The following is a 10291-nucleotide window of genomic DNA, read 5'->3' as shown; positions in this document are numbered from 1 at the left end:
CCGAAGGATGTTAATTTGTAAAGAGTGTTCGAAATACTAAGGAAACGTTAGCAGATCGTAATAGATGTTCGTATTTGACAACTTTAGATGCCTCAGGAGTAGAATGGTTTTGCAATTTGCAAGGAAAGTTGCGTAGTGTAACAGCGCCTTGAGATTGTTTCGGAAAGCTGGTTAAATTTCGATGTAACTTGCAAACATGTAATGTTTCATTGCAATTGCGAGTTGAAAATAAGGGTCATTGGACGGAAGAACGGGACAAGTATCGTAGTTTTCAACATACCTTTTATAAGGGCGGAGACATTGATCTTCCATCCTCGGTCGGTTTTATCATTTTTCTGCTTTTTCTATCATTTCTTTATCCTACAAAAGACAAAAACCTTGTTAAATCGTGGATCAATCTAACACTTTTAAAAGCTTTCTCTCCTAACTGAACTAATTTTATTTATACGGTATAGTTCTATCAGTTCTAAATTGTCCTTCATGGAGGTCCAGTAGGGGTCATCCCGTATTGATCCAGTGTTACTACAGGAGGAAACCTGAACTAAACTGACTTTATTTATGCTGGATAGCTGTATCAGTTCTAAACTTCAACCAAACTAATTCTAACAATTCGAAAAAGCTGGGACTTCAGACGAAAAAGGTCAGCCGATTTTGAAAAATCTTAGATGCGGGGTGTTATAAGGCGGTTAGTAATTTCATCATCACCTTCATCCAAGGATGTTCCAGAGCTTCTGAAACCGTGATGCATTTTCTGTGACCAACAGTAAGCAGTTTTGTTATAAGATCCTTAGCTTCACTGCTAACATTCTTCCAGAGGTTGTTCGGAAATTTATACGACCCTTCTTTGACTTGTTTCTCCAATGGGTTATTTGCCTGCTTTGAAAATAAAGAAGATCCGGAAAGTCTAAAAGACGTTAACTTTTCATTGACGTACTCCAATTTTGAAATGAGGTTAACCTACCTCCAGCTTCATTACAAATCGTCTTCACTACGTGAATTTGAGTAAACTGAAGTATATGGCATACCAAACATAACATATATTTCTTGTAGGATCGTTCTTCAGGCTACGGGATTAACATTTTGGTAGCGAGGTAACTTGGTGTACCACAGATTGTTTCCATATAGGAATTCGGATCTAAAAAATTAATTGTTATCATTGAGAAACTGTAACAATGAGAAATAACTGAACCTAAAACGTTTGCAGAATGCGCTCTGCTTTCGTAAAACGAAATCAGGGACAAAACTCGGAATTGAGATTATAGTGACTTCCAGGATTTGCTGGCAATGGTCACATCGAATGGTTTCTTCAAATACAATTTAAAGGGCAATTTAAACACAAGTTCAATACACAACCGACACAAACCTTTATAAGCGTTTCGTCATACGAGGAACACAATAAAACATTTTCTGGCTAGAGAAGAAAAAGTTAAATTATGGTCGTTAAAGTTTAGGATATAAAGACAGTATTGATAGATAAATTAGGGCGTGCTTACCTTCCAATCCCTGTTAGTGATGCCATTTTCATGTAAATGCTAAAAATACGAAACAGTATGAATAAAGTTAGTTTAGTTCAGGCTCTTGCAGTAACACTGGATCAAAAGCAGATGATCCTTAGCTTGGTGTCATTAAAAGCTCCAATCTCTTCGTGATATTTTCCATAAACTTTAGTCATCGCCTGTGAATGAAATATTCCAATTTGTTTAATTCATTCTTCGAAGGCTACACATGGCTACATTCGCGCTAAACGACATCCTCACCTGAAGGCACATTGCTTTCATAGTTGGTTTAGTTGTCAATAGGAATCAGTGATACAGATCGTTAGACAACTCGAGCCTGAAAACAAAATAGAAAAGTCGATCGAATCTTGAATGGTTTCATCCATGATTCTATACTTCTCTACTACATTCTGCAGGACAAATAACATTGCGTGAACTGTGCAGCAATATAGAGAATAGGGGAAGCCAGACAGAAAAGCACATGGAAAGTAGTTTGAATATTTGCAAACCCTGATAGATAAATGTCGTGGACTCACACATTTGTTTTCGGCGTCTCCTCGTCGTTTTGTTCCAACAAGACTCTCAATAATAGTCACCTGATAGCAGAGATACGTTACTGAGTTTGTTAAACTGTTAAAAAGCTAGAGCAGTTAGGCTTATCACTAACCTATTTCAGTTCATCAGCTAAACATTCATACAGGACTTCAAACTAAAGGTGATTCCAAAAGACAACGTAGTTTCCACTCAGATCTTTTTCCATTGCAAATGCGTGCAAATCAGATTCGAGTGCCCCAGAAGTTCCTCTCGCGTCTGTCACATTGAAAACATAAGAAATTGTTTGATACTCTTTTACGAGAACAGTTTAGAGAAAGAGGTCAGGACTATTGAATTTGTCTTGTTATACTCATAGCGACAGGAAATCCTCCATTACATTTCCATTTCCTATATTTTCAACGGAAACTAACCTTAACTTCGAGACTCACCTTGTAATTCCAAATCAGGTTGTACGCTGTCAGATCTTGACTGAATCTGTAAAAAAGATCCGCTTAAATATCATTGCTTTTTCATCTTTCAAACGACTAGAACATTTTCCCATTTTCTTAATATGAACACTTACTTTTAATAAAAAAACTGGATTTAAATTCTCACATTTTTCCTGGATTTGAATCCTATTTTTGTCCTCCAATGCGAGAGATATCCTTCAAGTTGATTCCTCAACGTTCCCCTCGTTTTTCCAGAGCTCTAAGACACAAGTATAGCACGTGAAATAACAGGCTTATACGTACATGCAAGCATGCATTATGAAATTTTGGAACACGATTGTTGATTTAAAACGTACTTCTGCAAGCTTTACATTGTCACGAATTGATAAACGATCTTCTTCAGTCTCTGGTGGCTGAAGGAAAGATAAAAACTTTCCAACAAAATTGTTTCTTTACAAAAAGGTTTTACACTTCTGAATGAATTACCATTTAATTATTTCCTCAGTGGGGCAGTTGGCACAGTTTAAGGATGAATGATGGAGTTTAGTTACCAAAGCAGTTGATACCACTTAGTCATGAACACGATTGGTTAGTCAGAATCACCTCAATGGGTTTATGTAAATAATGGCCCTCGCAAAAAAGTTTTCAAAGATTTCTCACTTCGTCAGGGCTTTCAAGGTAATAGAGCAAACCAGCAGGCTGTAAAAATCGTATTCAAATTTATTACATAATTGTTTATGAACCAAAAATTATGAACAGGAAATCTCGCATTTAAACTTTCTTGCACGCTTGGCATATTTTGTTCGAAAAACGCCCGTAGAAAGTGTGGCAATTTGTTTTTGACCGCGCGTGAGTTTTTGGGGTGCTGGGAGCGAAAATAGTTTTCGAAAAATGCGTCAAATTGCGCGAGATAGATATTTGTGGATATTCTTGATCATAAATATAAATAGCTGGATAGATAGGGACATTCAGGAGCTTCAATTTGATATATAAATTGCCATGGAAACTGAAGCTGTTTACACCAAGCTTCGCTTCTTGCGCAGGGCTTTTGGTCGAAATGTCGCTGTTCGTTGGAAATTGCAAAAATACTCAAACTTCAGCTAGTATAGGAATCCCATCGAAAGGCTTTCAGCTGTTAGATTGAGTGTTTTTTTAAAGTTTTATGTTTTACTTAAATTCGTATGTTTTTGTTTTTTCGATAACGGCATCTTAAACCGCAAAATCATGCTATATTCGAAGGCGCCTGCTTACAAAAGGTTTAAAGCCGGCGAATACATGAGGCAAAAACGTCTGGGGTCATTGGCAGTTGAAGGGAAAAACAAAAAACTAAAAAACACCAAAATGAAGTTAAAGAGGCTGGATGATAGGGTAAAAATAATTTCAGTAGTTATATCTTCGCTTTCTTTTAAAAAGATATTTCGGCTTTAATAGTCGGAATTTGTATTTTCAGCCTTTAATACCTATGGTTGTTGTAGTAAATATCTGAGAAAACATTGTCTGTTAAGCTCTATAGTATACCGCTTGAGATGAAATACATGTATTTTTTTACCTTTCGATCTGGAGAAGTGAAGCTGTCTGGCTCTAGTTTTATAAAGCTCATGTTTATTGTGTTAAGAGGTGTTCATGCCTATTATTTATCTTCACTACTACACTTTGAATCAAGTCTAGGATACTAGATAAGATTTATGCATATGAATTATATTCAAAGAAAAGCCTGGAGCAGGGAGCATTCAACTGGCATGGTAAATTACTAAAGAAATAAACTGAAATCCAGAAAAAGTAAAATATATGTTTTACTCTTTAAAAGCACATATATAGTACATACTGATTAAAAAGCTATTGTGGTCAAACACATCAATGTTACTATGTAATGCAGGCCTGACTTGGTCCTTACTACAAATGAAATTTAAGGACAATCAAATAGGTAGATTATCATGTTGAGTAATACCTGATAAACTGAGTTTCTTGGGTGTTCAGAAGAAGATTGAAACCACCCAATTTAGCAAACTAAATATTTCAACATTTTTACAACTGTTGAAATTACAAAATTTGCATCATTCCAAAACCTTAGCCAATGTAAAATAATTAGATCATGATGCATACTGTAGCTTAATATTATTGGTATTTCCTATGTGGCTAATGATGATAAAATATTGAGAGCAAAATGTAAATTCAGCAATCCTAAACATGTTCATATAGTACAAGTTATTCTCTGCAAATGTTTATGCTCACCTCTTTCTATATACTAAGATTGCATGTGGCCATTGCTGCTGTTAATTAGTAATATTTACAGCACATACATTAATATAATTAACTGTAAAAATTGTTAACAACACAAGTATTGAGTTAATTACTACAAAATGTAAAAGTAAAAACTCATGTGGCAACATCAAATATGTTTGTTTTGCAATACAATTTTGCTATTGCAAGTGAAAGATATGACTGAATAATGATAGTACTCTCCCTGGTAGTGGTATTGCTTAATAAATGGCAATTTTTTGTAAAAGTTGGTATATTAATATGCCAGACTCAGCCTGCTGCCAGGAAACAAACAAATCAGGGTCCATGCAGTTTAACAGATAGTATGCAATGCTGTTAATGAACTTTGTATGACACTCCTGATATGCAATTTTGCTTGCCAAACAGTTTTCCTTAACACATGCTAGGTTTTGTATGTAACAGGAGACATTTGCATTGCTGGAAGCCTAGAAATTCCCTCTTTGGAGATAATGGAAGATATTCCCTACAATTAAGCCAATTATTGTTTTGACTGAGAAATCAATGGTGATGAAATCAATGCCCTTATCAATTAACATTATCTGATGTGGCAGAAGCCACATGAATAGACCCTTCCAAGTTTAGAGGTACCACCTTTTAGGGCATGCAAAGCCAATAGAAAATTCAATAGGGACATAAGTGACTGATAGTTACTCTGCCATGACAAGTATCAATCATGCCAGTCACCATTGAGCTTTCTATTGTGTTTGCACCTCCTGCAAGATGGCATTTCTAACCTTGGAAGGGATCATGTGGCCAGATATTAAGATATGCATTCACATTGTCAAACAACCTAGGTACATGCATTACTCTCAGGGTATCATTCAAGTTAAATATTAAAATGCATTCAGTTTGAAGTATCCCTACCTGCAAAATTGCAGCATATATGCTATTATTGTGATTGCTATTAACTGTAATAATTTTCTTGGGGAATATACAATGTAAATTTTATATAAAATTGTTATGATATTCGCCATTAATTGTTAACACTATACAAGGTTCACAATTAGCATAATATGTGTTACGAATAGCCACTTCCTCCTGCGTATACCCTGAGAGCAATGCTAGTAATTCCATCACCAAACGCAGATTAGTTAAATATATTACTTCGCCTTTCGTAATGCTTCCGAAATAACAAAACTGTTCGCAAAACACGGGCATTGATTTTACCATTTTTCTAAAACAACAAATAGCTCGTATGGAATATCTGGCGAAATCTCCGAAGTGAAAGGATTCCTCGCATTCCGTCTGCTGCATAGCCTGCGTCGTATTGCTGCCAGCCACAATCTAGACACATGCTGAAAAACCACGGCTGAATTTATGGAAGACCTAGCAAGAATCTTTGCTGGGCCAAAAAGGTTACTATCGCGACTACCCGCCGTACGGCAAAGCTCCACTATCGGCCGAATTACTCTGGCCCCTTCCTCTAAAAGGTCACGGTCAGAGCACTGCAGCAATCGAGACAAGCACTCTTTAATATTCTCGCTAATACTTTCAACTTTTTGTTGACACTTGTCTCCTAAAACAACTTGGTTTACAACTTGTTCAGCAGAAATTTTGTATTTGCCGCCGCCATTTTGTAAACACAAATGGGGAAGACCGCAGAACAAACTCACTTTGTTGCATAATTTCATTTGAAATACCGCAGGACAGTAGGAATGGCGAAATGGACGTTTCTCGGGAAAAAATGCCAAGCGTGTTGTATATTTTAGACATTAAAAACTATAACTACTTTAATACGAACATTATTCTCGCAAGTAATGCCATTGCTGTTGGATGATGCTATGCCAACAATAATGATTATAAATTACTTATGGAGTATGCTTGTTAGTCTCAATTGAACTATTTACAGATGGCTAGTATATAGAGGATTATAAAATCACAAGTTTTAAGATGAATCTGAGAATGTTGCTAAAATACAACTCAGGTCCTGCGGATGGAATAGAGGCTATACCTCTGCAACAATTTGTTAATTTATCACACTAATTCGCACCTGTTCAATAGCGAACGTCTATCAGTGCTTTGCGTAAACATGGCCATGCGTAAGCGTTTTGGCAGAGCGCCCTCGGCAAGCGCCAGAACTTGTATTTTTGCCGCGGTTTCTTCATCAGCTTCCTAAAGTGAAGTTCTAACTAAATATTAACAGATGATTTTAGGCACTTCACACGATGCCGGAATATTCTTGAGGTTTTAAAGGGTCTTAATTTCGAGTGGTATTATACGCACTTCAAATTCAAGCAGGGAACAGTTGATGGAAAAATGAGTCAACTGTACGTCCTCAGTGACAAGAGCATTGCACCGGCATCGCAAAAGCGTAGGTTCGATTCCTGCCGGAGGATCTATAGTTCACTCATTTTTCCGTCATCTGTTCCTGGCTTGATTTGAAGTGTGTATAATACCTCTCAAAATTAAGACCCTTTAAAACCTCTTAAATATCAACTGAACTAATATGTACATTCATCACGGCTAAAAAAATGCAGAGCGTTATAAATGACGTTCGTCAAAGGCAGAAAATTCTCAATGGATGAATGAATGAATAAAACGTACCTCGATTATCGCCTTCAGAACCATGCCAGCACCTTTCACAATTGTTGTCGACGGATGCTGAAATTGTTGAGGAACGAATTCAAAACCACGATTGGTAAGAACCATTAGCGGGGCAATAGTAAAACATACATAAGCGAAGAAATGGTAAAATTGGTACTATTATTTAGTTTTGTCGTAAACCTACCTGGAACAATCGATAAATGCAATGACCCATTTCTAGACAAACAAATAACAGACTTCATGAGTTGCTCCTATGCATGGGTCAAGCTAGTGGACGTGGTAAACTTCACCAAAAAGGTAAAGAGAGAAAGGCTATTTAATCAACTCTCAACCTCAGTCAAAGAGCCATAAACTACCAAGAAGACAAGTTGAATGAAAAGCTCCTCAAATTTCTTTGTAGCATACCTGCAACTTTCTCCAGTAATTTCCAAAACTGTTCATCATCTGTTGTCTCACTAAGAGGAATATGCAATAGTCTATTTATTGTAACAGACTACATGAGTTGATTCAAAATATTGGAAGCAATCACACCTTACTATTAGTTTAACATGAATGTCCAACTTCACCCCCGTATTATTTTAATATATTGCAAAGCAACTAGAACAAACCTGTAAGGAGGACACAGAGCAAACGTCAGAAAATCAAGCAATCCACTTATAACTAAAACCCCAGTAGAACGAATATAGAAGAAAAGTTTTCAGTTAATCTATTTCTTGTGTTTAGTTAGAAAGGTAGTTCAAATTAGAAAGGCAGTTCTTACGAATGACTTGCTGGGTTTTGCAAGGGAATTTCTCTTCCAAAACAAAGCTATATACATACAAGAGGGATGGAAAGATAAAATGCAAGGGTTCAGCATAGATTATAGGCAACCAACACCGCACATCTTACCACATTTATCGTGAGAATATCCAACAAACTGCTTAGAAATTTTTCAGAGGATAACAAAAGCTTTTGTTTATCTGTTCTTGTCGAATGTCATAGTTATCGTGCGTTGGCTATATAAAAAAACAGAATTGGTTTCGATAAAATTGGATCCTGTTAACATTCAGATTTCAAAGTTGGCTGAGTTTATGTGGATTGCAAGTTAAAGGGGTAACACTAATGATAGTGACAGATTTGGCAACATATTACCAGGAAATTCATCGTTAAAGTGTTGGCGCTTTCCTTTATACGGAAAAAACGGCCAGACCGGTCCTATTGTTGATCTCGGTACAGACAGATTACTGGTATTTTAGAGTGTTTCAAGAAACTCTGCGTTCAAGTATATCGTTACTTGCATCTGTCTAGCTCGGAAATTTCGCAACTATATTCTTAACGAAATACTCTATTTTAAATTTAAATATGACCGGTCTGACCATTTTGGCCGCTTAAAGGAAAGCCCTCTCTTTACCTGCATCAGAGCACACAGCATGTCGACAGCGGCGTGAGTCACGGCTTCATTATTCCTCTTCAAAGCTTTCACAGTTTTCACACCAACCTTCTCATAGAAGCTGTAAAAACAAAACAGAAACACGGTCTAGAGAAAGTGAGCTGGTTGAGTAAACAGCGTGTGTTGTGGTTAAAGATAAACGTTTCTCACCTAGTGAGCGTTGTGAAACCTGCTTTGGATCCAACCTAATGTCTCAAAGCGTGAAACAGTGCTTCGAGATCTTTATCTGATATTTTGTTTTGGTCTCCTGCAAATAGACGAAACATTTTAACTATTTTTGTATATATTGAACACCTGTGAAGGTAATAGCAGTCAGAATATGTATATTTTGGGGGTGAACACTAAATATATTTATTGGCAAAGATATACAATACCTTCGTGAGCAATGAGCATTGTGATGGCATTAATGATAAGTCTTTCTTTATTCTCCGGGAAAAGTCCTTACAAAATATTTAAAATCGTTTGAAATATATATTGGAGTTTAAAAGACTTAATATTCCAGCCGTACTTCTGGCGAGAAAATTTCAAATCTACCATTTCATGGATTCGGACCCAGTCAACTCAGCAACCAGAGTTACCGCAGCGTAGTCCCTAAGCCTCTTAACGTTCCTTATACGCGGCGAGGCGGGAACTGAGAGGCCTAGAACAAAATGTTTTGTATTTTGGCTATTTTGTCCCCACTTTCTGTATTGAGGTCAGTTTACCATCCACGACGCGGTTAACTGGCCTTGTTCGACGTCGCTAGTCAAATATTTGCTTGAAATAACCTACGGGATATTAATTATATTGTAAGGACTTCGAAATATCCATACAAACGTTTCAATGTCATTTGCTGTCGACGCTATTGACTATCAAGTAAACTCGAGTCCGTACGTACATGGTTATGATTATAATAAGCTTCAATCTGCCAATTTAAATTATTCTCGCTTCCTTTATAACGATTATTGTTGTAAATCTAGGTCAACTAATGCATACTAAAATATGCAGAAAACTAACGTGCGTATGAAAAACACGTGAGTGGAAAACAGCCTTAATCCAGATTTTGACAGAAAATTAAAACTCAGTAAAAATGCAATAATATTCTCTACACAGGATTTTGTCTGCAGAAAAGTACAAAAAAAGAAATTGTCAACTTACGTCTTCGGTAACAGCATGAAGTAGACCGCTCTAAGAAATATTGCAGTTAAATCTCTACACATCTTCGGTTAAATTTCCTGCAAGGAACCAGTAATAAGACAATATAAGCTTTTGGAGATATTTCAAAAATTTAAAGTGAAATAAAAAGAGAAATATTTCACCTGGAGACGCAGCGAGGAATTTTAAATGACTGCTTTCTACTTCTTCGTCAACAACGTTATACAATGGACCCCAACGATAACCTTGAAAAATATATCATCTTAAAAAAACAATTCTTCTTTTGCTGTATGTGATGTATTGGACTGACTAATAGGAATACCTGACGAGAAGTGTAATTGTTTGTGTGTTATATGAGATCCCATACGTCAGGAGGAGAATGAAATGAGGGTTCGTATTTACGGCAATCATAGCAGTGCGAGATT

General features: G+C 36.5%; 4 long non-coding RNA genes across 6 annotated transcripts; all 4 read right to left on the bottom strand.

Annotated features, from left to right (window-relative positions):
- Positions 1–330: 330 nt before the first annotated feature.
- On the bottom strand, positions 331–1574 carry LOC114544339. Of its 3 annotated transcripts, none has more exons than XR_003690392.1 (3): positions 1494–1574; positions 706–876; positions 331–360 (listed from the first exon to the last, which is right to left on the bottom strand). It is a non-coding gene; the product is annotated as an uncharacterized LOC114544339 (long non-coding RNA). The 3 variants fall into 3 exon arrangements; XR_003690391.1 differs by lacking the exon at positions 1494–1574 and adding an exon at positions 962–1023; XR_003690393.1 differs by lacking the exon at positions 1494–1574 and adding an exon at positions 962–982 and having other exon boundaries at positions 706–873.
- Positions 1575–1634: 60 nt separating this feature from the next.
- LOC114544337 lies at positions 1635–2106 on the bottom strand. The gene is made up of 3 exons (XR_003690389.1): positions 2033–2106; positions 1758–1833; positions 1635–1675 (listed from the first exon to the last, which is right to left on the bottom strand). It is a non-coding gene; the product is annotated as an uncharacterized LOC114544337 (long non-coding RNA).
- A 403-nt stretch (positions 2107–2509) lies between these two features.
- LOC114544340 lies at positions 2510–2875 on the bottom strand. The gene is made up of 3 exons (XR_003690394.1): positions 2836–2875; positions 2646–2738; positions 2510–2525 (listed from the first exon to the last, which is right to left on the bottom strand). It is a non-coding gene; the product is annotated as an uncharacterized LOC114544340 (long non-coding RNA).
- LOC114544341 lies at positions 2871–7345 on the bottom strand. Its single transcript, XR_003690395.1, has 3 exons — positions 7304–7345; positions 6750–6871; positions 2871–2892 (listed from the first exon to the last, which is right to left on the bottom strand). It is a non-coding gene; the product is annotated as an uncharacterized LOC114544341 (long non-coding RNA).
- Between the last annotated feature and the right edge of the window lie 2946 nt (positions 7346–10291).

This window comes from Dendronephthya gigantea, unplaced genomic scaffold (genome assembly GCF_004324835.1).
Source record: "Dendronephthya gigantea isolate DGI-Jeju-01 unplaced genomic scaffold, DenGig_1.0 000737F, whole genome shotgun sequence".
Lineage (NCBI taxonomy): Eukaryota > Metazoa > Cnidaria > Anthozoa > Malacalcyonacea > Nephtheidae > Dendronephthya > Dendronephthya gigantea.
Note: the sequence above shows the minus strand (reverse complement) of the source record. Positions and strands in the feature narration are given on the sequence as shown.